The sequence below is a fragment of the Anas acuta genome, chromosome 11 (assembly GCF_963932015.1).
Source record: "Anas acuta chromosome 11, bAnaAcu1.1, whole genome shotgun sequence".
In the NCBI taxonomy this organism is placed as follows: domain Eukaryota; kingdom Metazoa; phylum Chordata; class Aves; order Anseriformes; family Anatidae; genus Anas; species Anas acuta.
This window is the reverse complement of record NC_088989.1, coordinates 12,004,055-12,023,075: the sequence shown is the minus strand read 5'-3', so window position 1 is coordinate 12,023,075 and position 19,021 is coordinate 12,004,055. Positions and strand designations below refer to the sequence as shown.

General features: G+C 48.6%; 1 protein-coding gene across 1 annotated transcript in view; it reads right to left on the bottom strand.

The window, feature by feature from the left end:
• Positions 1-19,021, bottom strand: part of SEC61A1 (SEC61 translocon subunit alpha 1) — a 327,869-nt gene that overhangs the window by 58,634 nt on the left and 250,214 nt on the right. The window lies entirely within an intron of this gene.

The following is a 19,021-nucleotide window of genomic DNA, read 5'->3' as shown; positions in this document are numbered from 1 at the left end:
ACGAGCAGCCTTGTCCTGGGGATCCCTCCAGCACACACAGCATCGCTTGAGGAGTGAGGGTGCAGGACCAGGCTTCAGATGGAGAATAAAGAGAGAGGCATTAACAAGTGGAATAACTAAGGAAATGTTTACATGGCTGGTAAGCAGGTGCCTTGCTGCAGTGTGGCCAGGGCGCTCACTGTTCCTTGTCCTGTTCTTATCAGGCCTTGATCCCATCTCATGCGACCCTGGAGGATCGGCTTGACTGAGGGCAGGACTGAGCACTGAGCAGCCCTAGGTTTTAAGCTCCCCAAACTGACCTCTGTGGGCAAAGACTTTGCACTATTAGGACCTGAAGATGCATTTGAGTAGTCCCTTTCGCAAAGGGTTGACCCCACACATGCAGCTCACAGCCTGGGGGTATCCGATGCCCCAAACCCAAACAGAGCCCCAAGAGCCAGGATATAACTTTTCTGCCCCCAATTCCACCAACAATCAACAAAAAAAAAGTAATAGCGATAACTGGGAGGATCTGAAAGAGGTCCTTCGGTGCTCCCCCAGCCTCCCCCCCCTCCCTTTTTTATTTGCCTGAGTGACAGAGGATTTAAATGCAAAGTGGATCTAATGCACACCCTGAAGTCGGCTGGCAGTATGCAAATGACCTGTCAGATTAAAATCTGAATGAAAGAGATAACAAGCTTATCTTCATAACAAAAGGCTCTTACGGGCAAACTATTTGACGCAGTGTTGATGTTTGTTTTAACCCGTGGACTTTGGGCAGCGCAATATTTCTGGGGCTCTGCTCCCCTCCGCTTTGCTCCGCACGCGTGTGCGTGTGTGTGTTTGCACGGCAACAAAGCCAAGTGCCATGAGAATCAGAAAATTAGGGGGGAAAGAAGCCTAGGGAAGGCTCCAACAGTTGATTTCAAAGTCTTTTTCGGGGGGTGGCTCTGCAGAGCCGGTGCCAAACAAGCCAGCAATAGGTCAGCTCACGCCTGCGACCAGCACTACAGCTGCAGTGAGAATAAGCAAACACAGCAGCAGGGGAAAGAATTAACGGGGGGTGCTGGGGGTGAGCCGGGCGATTTATTCTTCTGGCACGTGCGGAGGGGCTGGGGCTGGATCAGCTGTATTTATTCTGTTGAAAGGGGAAAGAAAAGGAGGCAAAAGAGCAAAGCAAGTTTCATCGCACCAGCGAAAACAAAGATTTTCAATAACTCCCCCATCGCCACCCCCCTCCCTGGAAAAAAGGGGGAAAAGGGAGAGAAAAAATAAAAAAAAAAAAAGCTGCAGGTGCTTGCGAGGGGTCTGTATAGAAGCCACGCGGGGAATTAGCAACTGAGGCAAGTTGCCTTTGGAAAAGGAATCGGCCCTGAATAGATTTGCATTTCTTAATTTAGGGATCATCAGCAGGCAGGAGGCACAGCGAGCATCCCTCGCGCAGCACCCGGGCTTCAAAGCGAGGAGGGACGCGTGGCCGGGAGGCCCGGGCTGCGGGGCTGGCTGAGCTCCTGCTGGGACAGGCTGGAGCCACCCGCAGCCCCTGCTGCCACCCTGCTTTATCCTCCTGGGACAATGAGGAGCCTGTGAGCCCTGAACGATGTATCCCTCACCCAGGGGTGCCACGACCAAATCCTCCTTTCTCAGCGGCTTCCCAGAGCCCTGAGCCCCTGCAGTTCGTGCCCGCTGCTCTGCTCTCTCCCTGCGGAGAAGTGAAAGCCCATGGAGAGGGAGAAAGTCTTCTCTTAGAGCCTCTGCATAGTCCTCAGGCCTTCTTTAGAAGCTTTCCCACATGCTGGAAATCACTGGGGACAGCAATGACGTGCTCCTCAGCCAAATTAAATTAGTTGGGTAACTCCCAGCTCTCAGACTCAAACAGCCAAGGAAATTTGGTCAAGTTCTCCTATTGCAGTATGGCAGTGCTGGAGGTAGAGGACAGGCTCCCCAAAGCCCCATCTCCTTTCAGCTTTACCTCCTGCGTGGCTACTCCTTGTAGGAACAAGGGCTCTTCAGACCCAAAAGGTTAGAGGGCTAAGATTAGGAGTCACAAACCCACGCAACGTGCTCTGTCTGCTAGGCAAGGCTCCGAGGAAGAACAGACCCCTGACGTGTCATTGGCAACAAAGTCCTTGGAGCAGAAAGGCTCTGGGACACGTCCTGCCTCAGAGCAAGCAACGAACTACCTGGACAACCAAAGGACTAGATGGGATTTCAGGGTTGCAGCCTCCAGAAGGACTGAGGAGGGCTGGATAAGGAGTGATTTATTTGGGATACTGGCAGGAGTGCATTCCAAGCGCTGGCATGCTCCGCAACAGGAGCCGTGGTGCCTTTGCTGCTTGGCCGGGGAAAAACACACTAATGCCAACGTAATTGTTCAAGGCCTATTTCAGTTTATGTTTGGCAAATACTAAGCACCATAAATGGCCAGCTGGGGCTGAGGAATGGTGCATAAGGGCGATCTTTGCACAGGACACCTTCCCACACGTGCTCTGAAACTGCTCAGGATCTGCAGCCTCCGAGGCCAGCAGGTGTGTTCGTTTTGGTCGTGGAGCGCACGAGTGGGCTGAACAGCTTGGGAGCAGTAGTTGCTGCAACAGCTCTCACCACCTGTTATGGCTGTGGAGCAACTATGAGCAAAATGTGGTTCTCTCAAATTTGTTTAAGGCTGTTTCCTACCCTTGCTCACTTTGTGGCTACTGCTTCTCTAGGACTGGGGGCAATGCAGGCACGGGATTTGGCTCCTCAGCTGGATCAGCAGCTCTCTCTCCGTTTTGGGGTAAGGGGGGATGCTCACCCACATCAAAGCTACTTGGTACCAACAGCAAATGCCAGAGAAATTGGCACAGACAGACATGGGAACCAGATGAGGGCGAGAATGCAGCCAGAGGGGTTGGTGTAAAAATCAAATTTCCAGTCCTAGAGCTTTTTGCTGCAGCATTTCCCATGTTCCAGGAACAGCTCTGCTGGGACCTCTCCTCATACCTGGGTTTTAACAGCTGGCCCGACAGCACATCCCATGCTATCAGCTCACGTTGGTATCATGAAGCTTAAAATATAATCACCCCCCCCTCACCCCATATAGCTTCAGATTTAGCTCCCAGCGACAACTGATGAGGGATGTGAGGGGTGCTCACAAACTGACCTGGGTGCCCAGCTTCAGGAGGCTGGGCTCCAAAAGCTCCTTCCGGCAAAATGCTGCAATTTGGAAGAGGATCTTCACCACTCAGGCACCTCAAACAAGTGCCATAAAGGTGTGCAGCACAAACAGTCCCACGTTCCTCAGCTGGAAAAGTGAATAGCTCTGGGGAAAGCCTGAAAATGTAAAAGTATCCTAAAGGTTTCAGACACAGCCGGCAAAAAACTCCAACAATTCAATCAACCCTTCAAAAAAGCCTCCTCATTTTCAAGCCAAGGTCATTGTTTTGGCTGGTGTGTTAGATCATGACCCCTAAATCTTGGACAACACCGCAGCAAGGAAATAACACATTTTTTGTGATTCAACCCAAGGATTTGGGGAAAGCATAGCCCGCTCTACTCTGAACAGGAATCGGGGAATATTCGCTGCCAAGAATAAACCTGGAACAAAGAAATGAGCACGAGTGTACAGAAAATGTAGGTCCTGGTTGCAAAAAACTATTTTTATTATGGTATTTCCATCTGTATGGATAACAAGTGTTTAACCAGAGTGTTTGAAGAGTCATAGGTCTGCTGGGACATGGCTCTGCTAAACAGAGAGCTCCCCAAGCAGCACAGTTTTGCAGTGCTTAGGGCCCATCCTGAACATTTGGGGGTTCCTCCAGCCCCAAATCCTGCCCAGAGGGTCCATCCCCTTCCTGCTGAAGCTCTGTTTGAGGTAATATTTAAACTCAAAGCAGGAACTTCTTGTGAAAGGGCAATCTCGATTCCCCTAATATCAGCACCAAAACTGTCTGGCTTAATTAGGGCCAATACTTCACGCCATCAGGCCTGTTTTTAAAGTGCCTTGCCCAACTTTGGTGCTATACAAACACCAACAAGCCACGAACACAGCGTTCCTGCCCCGCTCCTTTACATCATCTGTTTTAGTGGTTTGGGTTTAAGAAACAGCAGAGCACAATCTGTGTGCTGATCGAGCCTACCGGGCACTGTAAGACAGAACCCTCCTTGTGCTGGGTACTCAGCTCTCGGCCTTTCCTCAGCAGTGAATCCAACCAGTGGGATCCTCAGCTGGCATCGCTCAGAGCTCATCTGAGCGCAGTGACACGCGCGGCTTTTCTGCAGCACAGCTCCTGGCCCGGCCTGCACAAGGAGGAGAGGATGTTTGCTCCAGAAAGGTAAGATAGGATCTGGAGAGCTACACTACCACAGCAAGGGTGGGAGGGCGAAGCCAGACTGTTGAGAGAAGGCAGACAGTGCATGACAAGCTGGAATTAATATCTATGTATTTTTAAAAGGAAAAGAGTCCACTGACGGGAAATATCTGGACACTGGTGTGCAGCCCGAGACCAGAGTTCCCTTTCTTGGAGGCCACGTGAAGAGCCCTTGAAGTCCTTTGGCTGTGCTCATGCAGAGGGAGCATTAAGCTGAGCTGCTTCCAAAAAGATTTTCTGCAAAACGACCAGCGGCGTCTCCTCGCCCTGTGCCACCAGAGACCAAGCTACCAAACCTTAACTCGTGAGGCACACACAGTCCCCTTCCAGCCCGTAGCCCCCTGGCCAGAAGTGCTGCTGCTGTGTGGGGCAAACTCCATCAGCTGAAGATTTTCTGGGTGCCCTCCCCAGCTCCTACACCGCTTTTTGCCAGCTTTCTGCACCCATGAACCTCCAGGGCCTCTCCATGCCTCAGTTTCTCCAGCTATAAAGCTGTCAATAAAGAAACTCCCACTTCCCCAGGCTTTTTCTTCAAATTATTACGATTCCTTCCCTTTTACAATAGCAATGAACAGACACAGCCAAGATTAAAATCACACAGTAAAAATATACAAGAAAAGGCAGTCCTGCTCCAGACAGCACTGAACAGAGACTGTAATCAGTTTGAACTGGGTCTGCTCATGTTTTTTTGCCAAAGCATCAGCACTTTGTAAATAATACTGCAATTCCCTGCTTCACAGGGTTGTTTTAAACCCTCGGTCATTTCAGCTCGGGTGTAGAATAGCAGTATGAATATCAGCCTTTCCCACGCGAAGCAGCTTTATACTGCTAAATTGAGGCACATGGGAACAGACTCAAGTATTTTACCTGTAGCTTCCAAGCCATTGTGCCACGTACCAGACAACGCATAATTTCAGCCCCCTTGGCTACAGAAGGATGGTGGACGGAAGAGGAGGTTGGTGGCAATGTAGAAATAGCTAATATACAAAGCCGGAGATAAAAAGCTTTATGACATAAAAAAAAAACAATACAGAAAATCCCCTTGCATTCCCAAATCATCAGGAATTGACTGACTTACACTCTTGGCCATTTAAGTATGAAATAAATAAAGAAGATGTTGTTCATTTTGTGTGTGTGCCTAATCCCACATTCCCAATACAAATGCATTTAACCTTGTCCCTTTAAAAGAGCTCTGGACAATCAGAATCATCTTTACAGAAGACTGCGCCTGCTTTTAAATTAGCTTTTTAAAAAGCAGCCATTCTCTCTTTCCTCTTTTCCAATTCCCATTCACACTCGGCGCAGATAAACACTGCCAGGCCAGAGCTGGGAGCCCTCCGAAAGTTTAAATGGAAACCACGCTTCCGAGGAGTGCTGCTTTCTCCCTGCAGCGAGCGGGCATTTACTGCCTGCCCGACACCATCAGAGGCTCAGGGATTTTGTCCAAGTGTCTCAGCAGCACCTCACTCAAATAACAAAACCAAGGTTTGGACTGAACAGCTTGCAAAACCTCATCAGTCTGTGGGACCACTCATCACTCACCTGGAGATGATTTTATACCTCTGCAATGCCATGGAGCGCACCTCATGACCTCAGAAATGTTTCTACCAGGTGAAGGTCAAATCTATCCAACCTCATTTTTGCCTGTCCTGACTTTACATCCAAGCGCCCAGCCCAGCTCGCAGCCACACGGGGAGTTGTTCCCGGCAGCGACCTCTGTGTCAGGCATGAACTGGGGAACTGGAGCAGGATTTGACCCAGAACATTGATTACTAACCTCCTTATTAATCACCTGTCAGCAGACACAGAAGCACGCTGCGAGCTGCAGTGAAGTACAGCGATGGTGTGGGTTACGCAGCCTCTCTCCACGTCACGGCTGGGAACAGGAGCACACAGGCCTGGGTAACTCCTGCTGGGGAGAGAAGGGCTTCTGGCAGGACACACAGCTGCAGGGTCTGGCCACCACACACAAGCTGCTGCCATCACCATCCTGAGGGCACGAGTGTCCTCCCATCACTGTGTCACGGGACGGACATCCGTGGTGATGTTTGGAAGTGATACAGAGAAAGGACCGTGTTTGTGGCCAGAGATAGCTCACGTGGGGATCACAACAGAAATCATTAGGGAAAAAGTTTTTATCCTGGAAAGACAGGGATTTAACCACCCTTATGAACAGAACAGCACACTCCAAGTGCTGACATTGCTGTTTGGTTTGCAAGCTGAGGCACTGCAGCCCTGCAGAGAGGGTGCCTGGCTTTAGCAGGGGGCTTTGCATCCCACAGGGCACGGCTCAGCCCAGGCAGGGACCACCACACGGTGCCACCCTCGCTGGCAAGACTCCGGTAAGGATGGATCTGCCTCCGGTGGCACAAGCAAGGAGCCAGCAGCCAGCACACCCACAGCCTGATCTGCTGCTGGGGCCGTCTTTGAGGCTGCCCACGGCAGCGGGTTTGAGCCAGAACCCCAGACCCACCCAGAAAGAAGGGTAATGGGCAAGAGTCCATTACAAAGCAGTTTGTAACCCCACTGGGGGAAGTCTGGCTGCTTCTCTAAGCTTCCCTGTCCTCTAGCATGGGGACTAACAGTGCCCAAGGGCATGCCCCAAGCACTAACACCTACGCTGCACTCAGAGTTTGGCACAAGGAACGCTATAGGAGTGGTACAACCACAGCGAGACGAGGTAATGCTGCCCACCCCAACCCCTTCCAGTCCCCCACAGGTTCGGAAAACAAGCATTATGCATGTGACCTGCTCTGTCCTCACGTACAACAGCAAGGCAACAGCTCCGGGCTGAGGCATTCGCTCCTGTTAGACCAGCTGGAAGCACTGGAGTGGAAAAAAACAGACACGTTATTAATACCCAAACTCCTCTTCAAAACGCATAAGAATATTCCATGCTGTGGTCTGCAACTGAATTTCCTGAATGCCATCCTAAACAGTTCTACAATCTTAATTCAACGTTCCTCGTAGGCTGGTTTACGTGTCTCAAGCAGAGAGCCCCTTGGGTCGACCACCAGAGCGGTGCAGGACGAGCCCTCGGTGCCCGCACATCGCGCCCACGGGAGCAGGGCAAAAACTTCTTACGTGACAAAAACAGCTTCTCAAACCAAAATGATGTTCAAACCAAAACTTTTCAGTCATACATTGCTGCCTTTTCAACCAGAAATGAAAATTAGAGTGATTTTTCAGGATGAATTATGGTTTTTAATCAATAATTGTTCTTCAGCACTGAAAAAAAATGTCTGGCTTTGCCTTCTTCTGAAGCATTGGAAAAATAAACATCCCTGAAAACTTTTAGGGCAAAATGAGTATCTTCCCCTTGCCATGGTTTCCAGTAAAACGTATTTTTAAGAAGGGGAAAAAAGCATCGGCATACTTCAGCGATGCACATTTCCAGTAACACTTTTCTTTGTAGTTAACCGTGGTAGCCTCGAACTGCAACGCAGACAAGCCCAGAACGAAGAGCACTGAAGTAAGAGGTGCAGGCTGGAAAAGACAGGCTGGATCATGTATCAGTAAAATTGGTCTAAGTGTTCAGATTGAAACATATAAGGTATGACAGGGAGAAGACAAAAAGTGCCCTATATTTGAGAAAGAGCAGACAATCTCATAAGCAGAAATCCGGCTGTGTGCAGAGCACGGGGCAAGTGCTCCATGTGTGACACAACCTTGTGCAGCTCCAGGCAGGATTTGCAGAAACCCACGTCGTGGAGAATGTTATTTTTGAGGATCGCAGGGTAAAACACAGGTGACCTGTTGGGTACGATGAGCTGGGGGTGCTGGGAGACCTGGGTTTCGTGGCTGGCGGCACTGCAGGCTCCGGGTGAGCCCAGCCAAGCGTGCTCGCTATCTCCGAATCTCACTTTCTGCAGCAGTAAAACGAGGCTGTTTCTCAAGAGCGTTAAGAGGCTAAATTCATAAATATTTGAAATTTGCTTTGAGATCTCTGAGGGACAGGAATTCAGCCTGCCAAACAACTGCAGCGTGCCGCACCTTCGAGGCATGGTGAATGTTAGCCAATTAACTGCAGATTATTATGTTTAGAGGAATTAAAATAAACTCCTGGATTCCTAGTCGCTGTAGCTGGGAGGGGTGCAGCACGCAAATAGCATTCCTGGGTGCATCAGCAAGGGGGGCTCCCCGCGCAGAGGCAGCACCAGCACCGCTCAACAACTGCTCATCGCCCTCCTGCACCCGCAGAGGCTGCTGGCGAGGGCAGGGGGGCATTTGCCTTGGAGCTGACCTTCTTTAGAGGCTCCCATTCCTCCTTACCCCCAGCATTTCCCCCCAAAGGTTTGCGTTTGGAGGTGTGAGGGGAGCACAGCAAGCGACACAACTGGTTAAAAACGACACTGCCCGCGAATATTGGCTTTCCAGCCTGCCGCCGAGCAGCTCGGTGCCCAGGCGTAATCGGAGCAGTGGTCAGTTTGCGAAGGACTGGATGTATCTGCGACTCCGGGAGCGGGAATCAGAGCCATGCAGATAAGGCTGTCATCAGAGATAACAGCAGTCAACAACCCTCGGCGTCATTATCTCCGCAGAGGGAAAAAGCAGGCAGCTCCCCTTAATATACAAAGCGCGGCAGTTATATATGTCTCCTTTACAATGATAGATGGTAAGGGATAAAGGGGAAATCTAACAGAAAGCCTTCAAAAGCCAGCCTGCTTCACATCCTCCCGCTCCCAAATTGCGAGTGTGTGTTCAGAGCAGCAGCAAACGGCCGCGCTCCGGCTGGGCGCACGCTCTCGCAGCGAGGTAGCGTCGGCAAAACAATTTCGCTGACACGAATCTAAGTGAGGTCTTTTTTTTTTTTTTTTTTTTTCTTTTTTTTCTCTCCTTTGGTTAATGGGATTTCTTAAGATGGAATAATGAAGCGGTGACTGTCACAGCCGCCTAACTGGAAGGCAAACAAATTGGCTGGATCAGGCCTTTTTAATTTGAAAAAATAAATAGAATAAACGCGAATTTATTTGCAATGGCTTGATTGCTCTCGGAAACCATGACACCGCTAAGCTCCTTTTTACCTTACAAACTCCGGGAGCGGAGTGCTCGGCGCGGAGCCACCCCAGGGTTTCGCAGGATGCATCCTCCCCACCGTGAGCACGGACAAAACCCAACGCTTCCCCCCACCACGGGCTGCTGCTCCCGGCAGGGACCCCCGTGTCGGCACCGAAACACCAGCACCAAGGCAACCCCATGTAATTGCCCTTCCCGAGCACCCAGGCCAGTCGCCAAGCCCCAGACGAGCTGACCCCCGAAGAAACACCTTAACCAAAGCCCTGTGGGGAGCAGGGCAAGTACTGGAGGGGAGATGGAGGGAGAAGCAAAGTGGTAAAATGCTAACTAAAACGTCTGGGGCTGCTTTCTTCCTGTGCGTTTCTGAAGTGAGAAGAAGCACACAGAAGGGCATTTAATTAAATCAAAGGGTAAAGGAGGGGGTTGCCGTGCAGCTTGCTATTATGTTACAGTTCACTAAAATGAAAACTTATTTTTAAACCTCTGGTATTAATTTGAGATTATTCAGATACTTAATTAAAAGTGCAGCATGTGTTAAATATTATTTCAACAAAGATTATCATCAAAACCCTATGTAATAAGATCCTTCAATGCTTAGAGCGATATTTTATGCAAATTTTCTATGCCACCAAATGAAGGTCTCTTCAATTTTTTTTTCCTCCCTTCTTCATTTGCTGAAGCAAAATGTTCCAGGCAGGAAAAAAAAAGTTTCTAGAATAACACGGGCACTGCAGATAATGCAGCGCAACAAATAGCACTCAGTGTGGTCACGTTTCTGCGCTCGGCTCCCTTGCTGATACCACTTGGCAATAAACGAGCAGATCAAACGGGCTCCATCAGGGCTGAAGGGCCGGGGTTTGTGCACGCTGAGCTCACCGGAGGTGTCAGCCAGGAGCGCATTTGCCCTGGCAAAACCTCGCTGGAGTAAGCAAGGCAGGATTTCGCCCTTTGCGGTTCGGGAATGAACCAACTGTTTATACCTGGATCGTATAAGATAACGAGGTTTTCAGGGCAAAGAATACGTTTTCCTGTGTGGGATTTCTCCCGTGGCCTTTACTCCCGTGAACGGAGACAGTGAGGTTGATGGGAATGACTCCGGTAAGATCAAGGCTCAGCACTAAGTTTTCAGTGTTGCTTGCACGGCTAGATCCTTTTAAAAATAAATAAAATAAAAATTACTTGCTCTAAGGGACAATATTTTGCCCCACAGCAAGCAAATAAAAACCAGAACAAGCATCAAATACTTACATGGACTTCCCTCTTCTGCAGTCCTGCCACCAGCAAACTTCTTTTATTGACTGGGGCCAGCGCTGCGCTCACTCGCTAACGAACACCGGACCGAGCCTGAGTGAAGGCTTCATTGTTTAAAGCAAACGTGTTAGTTATGAGGAATTGCTTGTACTGTTTTTCACGTATAAAACATTGTTACTGCACAATACAGAAGAACTTCAAAAAGAATCACGCTCGCTCCTCAGCACGTATGCAATACATTGATTTTTTAAATACCAGGAAGGGCTTCCATGTATTAGAAGCTGCTGTCAAAATATAGGAACAGCAGCCACTTTCAGTTTGAGGAATAGTTCAAGCCATCATCAAAAAAGAGCTCGAAAAAGCTTCCAGAGCACCGCAGATCAGAACTAATGCTCTCAGTGCATTAAGGAGCATGCCTGCATCTAACCCCCCCAGCACACAGGCTCTCTGTGGGTTCCTCACTGAATTCACGGCTGCCGCGCAGCGTGAGAGCCCCGCTGAAATAAGGCGCACGTTCTGCTGAGATGGTGAGCCCTGAAAACAATATAGCCATGGAAAACGCCGAGACTACGCTATAGCGACCGTCACTCGGTCTCGGGTGGTGGTCAGAAGTAAGCCGCACCAGCAACTCGGACAAGAACTAATACGAAGCGTAATTAAAAAATATCAAAGTCAACAAATCAGAGCAGCACAACGCCGGCCATGGCTTCAAGCTGCAAGCCAGGAGGGGATTCCTGTGTCGGATAAGGATTAGGAGTGCGACTGTCCTCGCAACGAACTGCAGAAAAGGTGCAATAAAGCACATTTATGCAGCAAACCATGGAAGTGAGGAGCAGCACCCGTTTGTAACCATCTGCTCCGTGCTCTCTGCTGCTCACCTCGCAGTGCCTGCACAGCCCCGGTGAGAGCACGGACGCTGCAGGGCGAGCTGCTCACCTTCATGCTGGCCCCTAAAGACCCGACGGTACCAAAATCAGCACAACGAGTCCACACGGGATATACAAGGGTGGGGTGGGGTTGTTTTGTGTGTGTGTTTTTGTTGTTTCTTTTTGAAGGACTGTATAAGCAGGCAAAGAGGAAAAAAAGTAATAACCATTAGCTTTTAATACTAGCTGCTACTATTAATATTTAGTATTAGCTTTTAATCATAGCCGTGTGTGCTGAAAATGGGAGAATACTTAGTGCTGAAATAACCCATAGAATCAATCGTGCAATTTAAGCTGTATGTTTGTCTCAAGATCCAGGCATAACATGATACATCATCCTCGTTTTCACATGTATATACATAAATATACACAAATAAAAAGCTGCTTCTCCGGGAACCTACAGACACGACGCGCACCTTGACTTGGCCGTTCTTCGTCGCAACCTCAGAAATTATTTCTAGATTATGAGTGCGACTATTTCTAGATCGTTATTATTGCTTTTTACTTCGGGGGGAAGGCAACGAGGCTGCCCCCATCCAAAAGCCCCCCCCTTGGCACCACGGGACCCCCTCCGACCCCCTCCCCAGCCCCGCACGGAGGCGGCCGGGGGCCCCCGGCGCTGGGCGAGCGGCAGCGGCAGGAGGTTGCTGCCCTCTATCGGCCCCCACAGCCCAGCTCCGGCAAATTTGGGAGAGCCAAGCCCTGCCTCTGCGCCTCGTCTCCACTCTTCGATAATTAATGACTTCTTGGACCGCCAAATCCCCCAAGGAACGGCTGATACTTCTTCTTATGCCGCTTGCAACCCTCTGACAACACAGCCCAAAGGACAATACAAATATACAGCTTGATGAAGCTGTTAAACAAATACGAAATGCCTGTGTTTTGGCCCACCAGTCTAAACAATGTGATAATGGCAATAATAGCTCTATTCACAGCATAGCTTTCCCAGTACAGCTCTTGTAAACTTTCACTATCTGAACTGTTAAACAAAACTCGGCCTTTATCAAGGGCCCTTTGTGCTTTATCTCGCTGCTTTATGCGCTACAAAATGATCCCCAAAGTGATCGAGACAACCCAGGAAAGAAAAAAAAAAAAAGAGGCAGCACGAGATTCCCACAAAAGCAGCTGACCAGATATTGAAAAAAAATTAAATAAGATAGATGGGACTTGCAACGATCAAAGCAGTGAGGAAGAAAAAGAAAAAGATGAGAAGAAAAGGCACCAAATCCAGAGGCAGAAGGACCACGAGGGCATCCACAGCACCAGGGCCAAAGCTGCATGCTTGCCCCATCCCTTGGGACAGCCGAGGCATGAGCGTGCCGGGACGGGCGCTCACCTTCATGGAGCACGAACGTTCCTCTCGGTCCTGTCCTCGCTTCCACTGGTTATGAAAATCTGGAGAAACGCCACAAAATTAAGTTAAACCAGTGTGAGTTTGGAATCAGATTTCCAAATATAGGCATTTTAAAGGGTGAACAGTTGTTCCTCCTAATAACATAAAATGTTGGGGTCAGTCCTGTTTCCACTGAAGTCTATGTCAAGCCCTCATAAATACACATCTACAGATTGGTGTCTAAATAGAAAGAGAATTACATACATGTGTGTGTATATGCAGACTGCATTAAAGATAATAAATATGCACGCTCTCCCTGCACAAACATGCATGTTGGGGTAAGCACTGAAGCACATAAGAAAAAAAATAAAATAATATATATATGTGTATATATATATATATATATATTTTTTTTTTTTTTTTTAAATTTTTTTTTTTTAAGGCATTTAAACTCACTGATGAGATCATGACTTCCAGCCACCGTACACTACGGGGGAAAAGTACAGATTATAATTTAAAGCACCTAAGAGTGGAGTGACTTTTTCAGAAAAGAAGCCAGACATCAGCTCCCAGATGTCAATGGACCCCGGCTCTCAGGTAACAGCTGAGGAAAAAAAAAAAAAAACACAAACCAAGTCGTGTTTCTGGTCCTAATCAGTTCGCCCGCGTGTTTCTGGCAGGGGCCACGTAACACCACGGTCTCAGAGCAGATTAATGCTTCGAGATGAACTCTGAGGCTGCTCAGTGCTGAATAGCCATCCTCTATCTGACACTATTTTTAATAAAAACAAACCAAGTTAATTCCTTCCTGAAGGTCTTTCAGCCTTACCTGCACCCATCTGTTGGTTCATAAGAGCTCCAAGAGTGAAGGCTGCTCTTAATTTCTGCGGCTGGTGTGAGGCAGAGGACAGGGCTGGCTCCAAAGCCGGCTGTGCTGAGAGCACACAGCGCAGTGAGAGCTGAGCAGTCAGTCTCTCTCGGTGCCATACTTTGCAAACTTTATCCCATCTTTTTACTCTGTTGCTTTTAGAGACAGATTAGCTCTTACGGATAGCAAGCAGGGATGTGAGGCTTGCCGAAACGGCCCGGTGAAATGTATTTTAAGTCACATTAGTAAAGATCTCCGTCACAAGGAGGTCAGCACATGCAGCATAAAGATGCTACGTGAGCAGCTACCGGCTCCTGCATTTTATCTTTATAAACAAATGCATCCCTACAGTAACTGTGTCCGTTTGCCTGTATGGAGCTCATTAACGGCTGGGTCACACTCAAAATCCCACAGCTTACGGCATATGCAGGGGAAATTATTTTTCAGATGCTCTCTGGTCCTACTCCTCTGCAGAGGCTCCGAGCCACCCACATAGCCTCCATCCACCGTGGTCTGGGTGCACAGCGCCTATCGATCTGCATTTTTAAACTGCCCCCATATAGTAGAGGTTTTACATTAATAACTGCTGTCGGCCTTCACCGATCTTAAAGGGATACCAGCAACATGTTTGAAACGCATTTGTCCTTTTTTTTCTCTGAAACAAAGCGAGGAAGAGACACACCTCCTTTAAGAAAAAAAAGAAAACCAAAAACACATCCCAAACTGCAGCACGGGGGCTGTTAACCGGCTGCGCAGCTCCACGCCAGCCATCCGAACCTGCTCTCCCAAACACGCCGCGTCCCACCATGCCTGTTAATTACACCAAACCCTCCCTCCATCATTTGAAACCCTGATTATCCCAAATTCTCCACCGCTCCCCATTATGCTCAGATAATTGAGGTTGCACGGAGCACACTCGCAGCCAGTTAGAAGAGCAAGCATTATCTTTCAGCTGATACAACTATCAATAGCAAGTGTACAGCATATACTACAAAGGCTTTATTGTGCATATGTAGGGAGATAGAGATGAGATACGGTTCCAGGAGGCAGTTTGTCTAGTGGTTACAGTACAGAGTTGGGTGTCATGAGACCAGAGTTTTAATTACTACCTCTGCTACCGACTCCGTTACTCAGATAAACCGCTCGCTGTCTCCGCATGCCAGCATCCCGCCCTGCGAAAAAGGGCACTGTGAGAATTACCCACCTTTGTCAAGTACTTAGATATCCTTAGATAAACAGCTTTTCATGCTTAGCTGCTGAGTGTTACTGTCCATTTAATTGCATTTTTTAAAACTCTTCAGAAAGGACTGAAAAAAAAGCTGAAAACATTTGAGAGCCGGAGCTTCGGTTATTGGAAGCTGGCACGGAGTTTGGCAGAGCTGTGCTGATGTAAATCCAGTCCGACCTGGCCCTTTAAACAGAGTTTGCTAAGCATGACGTGACCGGAGCGAACACGCTGTACTACGCGAGGTACAAAGCACCCAATGCAGCCTCAGAGCTATTGCTGCAAAACGTTTACGGCCTCAGCACAAACCGGTACCAGCACTCGGTACTGAACAAGAATAATACGGCTTTCGCAAAGCAATAACCTGCTTGTGCTCAGCACTCTCTGACCAGAATCATCTTGCTCTGGGTCCCCAAACTTTCCACACATGAGCACTGGCGTTAACACGCGTCCTCCCGCGGGTGAAGCCAGCCGGTGCCCGGCACGCTGCGTGCCGCCGGTGGGAAGGGTGCCAGGCTCCAGGAGCACATCTTCAAAATCGCTGGGGGACCATTAACGTCTGCGCCATGTAAAAACGCACAAAGATAATAGAAAATAAAGGCCTTTGGATAATGATAAGCCTGCTGATTGCAGGTGAGTGGCTACAGGAGCTCTCCTGACAAAGCTGTAACTGCGAGAACAGTACGCCCGGACACGGTGCAGACAGGCTTGTAATCACCAGCCACCGAACGCCTTTGGAGCACCTGATGCTCTACTATCTTTCTGCTTTGTCTTACAAGCATCTGAAATTCTGTTTTAACGCTTTTCCATGCAGCGATTCCTGTAAATCACCCCTCTCGGCTGGAGAGCTGAGGTGAGGGGGAAAAAATCCCGCGCTCACTTAAAGCCTTTTATTTCTCTTGTAACATGGACATCTTGGAGAGCAGATTAGCCAAAGGAGAAAAAATAAAAAGCAAACGGTATTACTGGTGACCTAATCCTTCCTCTCAGAAAAAGAAAAGGGAAAGAAAGCCTCTTGTGATCTCCAAGGAGGAACTTGCCTTGTAAACTAGTCTCCTGTTTGAAACGGAAACAAGAATGTGAATCCTGATACAGAGAGGCTACCAAAAGCAGGGAACAGCTTAACAGACCTGAGATTTTCCTTTCAGCACGACACGGGGTATTACACAGGACCTGTCTCGGTTAGAAAAACGTGCGGTGAAAACTTAACAGGTTATAAGATCTTATAAGATCCTTTGGCCACAAAGAAATCCAAATGCGGTTATTTTTATACAGTAGGCAGGAGCGTAATCTGTGTCCAAGTTTATAAACTGTGCGCTTGTAGTTCATTAAAAGGATTCTGTTACCGGTTCCTTTCTCGCAGGTTATTGTATCCAACCCCCGCGACGTGCATTTACAGCCCTCTCAAACCTGCCCCTCTATAAAACCAGGAATGCTGCCCCTGCCCCCCTCCCCTAAGGGAATGGGGGCAATCAGCATTAGATTAACTAAATATTTGAAGAAGGGAGCCATTTTTACTAGCAAACACTATTTGGAATAAAAGCTTGCACTTCCTAAAGTGCTTAGATAAAGGAGGATGAAGTAAGGCACGTTGGCTGGCACTGTCCTCCTCTGACAGGTAAGAACTCCAAGATTTGGGTAAGTCCATGGCAAAACAGAGAGCCACCACCCAAACCTTCTCCTTTCAACCCCTCTCAACCCCTACGTGACCCCTTGAGCCCCCTTGGCTGTACCAGGACAGACAATTGGCCCATTGAGCCCCGGTTTCACCCAGCTAAATCGCTCCTAATGGCTAATTTACCAGATAAATTTAACCTCCCTTTCTGCACGCAGATACCAGGCTGCGGCTCCCTCCATTTCTCATAGCTCGAACATTTTCCGAGGAGCGAGCTTTCTTGCAGTCTCCTTCAACTTCTCACTCGGCACCCCTGGGACATCACTTTGGCTCCCCAGAGAGATGATCCAAATGCTGCCGGCCCCGCCACACAGCCACAACCATCACAGCTTCCAGCAGCACCCACGTCTTTACGTGCTTTTTCACCAACACCAGTGAAAACCTGACCCATGGGGAACGTACACAAACAGAATGCCATCGTGGCTATGGCTAACTCATTTTTTAAATTCCAGGTAATGTCTTTAGACCTGACTTTTTTTTTTTTTTTTTTTTTTTTTTTGGCATCATGCCCCAGCTCCTATCCAAGTATCCGATGTCCACGGCTTCCTACGACATGGTGGCAGATGCCATTCTGATAGGGAAGCAGAAATTCCTTCCTGACCCAGAGGATTGCGTCATGCCTCTGAAATGCGAGATCAAATCCAGTCCAGCTACCTGTCCATCTCCAGACTGCCTATCAATTAGCATTAGACACTAATTTGATTAAATCAGTATGTTGAAATTTTATTTGGTTCCACCTAAGGAGTATAATTCCCCCTGCGTGGTCTCTGTAACCCACTAATTTTCCAATGGAATGGGAAACACAGGTTGGGATTTGGAGGCTGTTTCTTCGACTTGTTAACATGTGAGCTCAAAACCGCAGTAAAAAATAAATCCATGCAACTTCGTAGAATGAGACTTGCCAGTTTAAGAGAAAACGGCTTTTTACAGAATAACCCAGATGGAAAAAAATGTATACATTTAACTCTGAAACCTGAAGTGTTCTTTGAGGGAAAACGAATACGTTTTAGCCTTAAAGGGATCACAGACTGCAATTATATAATTCTTGTCAACTGATGTTAAAGATAGGCTGGAAAGAATGTATGCTGAGGCCCTGCAATAAAACGAGCTCCTTTACTCCTTTCAAATGTTTGCAAGCCTTGGAGGTTATCCAAAGGTCGAATACAGGAAAAGTCTTGGTGAACAGAAAACACAATCATGAGCTTTTTTAATATGGGCTCTTTTTGTAATAAAATAAAATTATTGTAAGGGAAGGGAGGGCGGGCTCTGTCTCCTCAGATCTAGGGCCAGGGGGGCTGAGTTTTAATCAGAGGCTGCTGTTCTCCCCTCCCCGCTCCTCCCCAGCCTGTCACTGCACCAGAGCGAAGGCAGAGGAGCTGCGCTGGGTGTTGGGTGCACTGCAGAGGTACCAAAACCCCTCAGCCTTGCTGCAGTACAAGGGCACGCTTCTGAGAAGGAGGTAGAAACATCTCCATTGCCAGAGGCAGCCCAGGGTGGCCGCAGCTCCCTGCTGCCTTCGTGTTGTACCGGGGTCCGCTCCAGCAGACCCGTTCCACGCAGGGAGCAGCTCCATACGCCGTCGCAGTTACCAACGTGCTGCCACTCGTTGCACGCACCAGATAAGCACTTGTTTCCCCACAGACACCCCACTGGGAGCATTAAGTAGTGGTGAGGTTTGTGGAGAGCATCGCGGCCAGCTGCAGCCACGCAGAGGTCAGAGGTGGGTTGTGAATACTCACGTGGATCTGGGAGCAGAATCCAGAGCTGCACACTCTACTCTTACCAGAAGTGCTACAGCTCCTCTCACGAGGATTTGTGGTCAGGGAGCTGTTTTCTCCTTCACCTGGAGTATGTGGTGGCATCGCCCAGACAGCCCACCTGCAGCGCAGCAGCAAACCACAGGCAGGCACTCACGCTATCGCATGCGTTTGGCTCAGAAATTTCCTATCCAATTTGCCTCCATCTCCTCCAGCAGCTAAACACGGCCTGGAGCTGCAAAGCAGGAAGTATCAGGAAGAAATTCATGAAGCAGCCTCTTACCGAAGGCATCAGGTGCTCCTGAGCTGTGATCATCCTTCATAGGAAAACCTGGGAGATGCACACCAAGACTTTTGTTCTAGTCCCATACTCTGTAACACCTTATCACCAGTCACTCCCTATCATGAACAGCCCATCACCCAAACTTACCTATACCTTAGCAAATGAGAAAATCTTAAAATAATATGTTTCCCTCTCAAAAATGAGAAGCCACTTTTAACGATCAATCTGCACTGCCTGGAGAGCACGTCATACATGCTGACAAATCCAACACTGTGCTGAAGATTTTGTTTCCAATTTGACTTTCTTGTGGACTTCTTCTGTGCCACATTTGACCTTTATCAATCTGGTGGAGAGGCCTT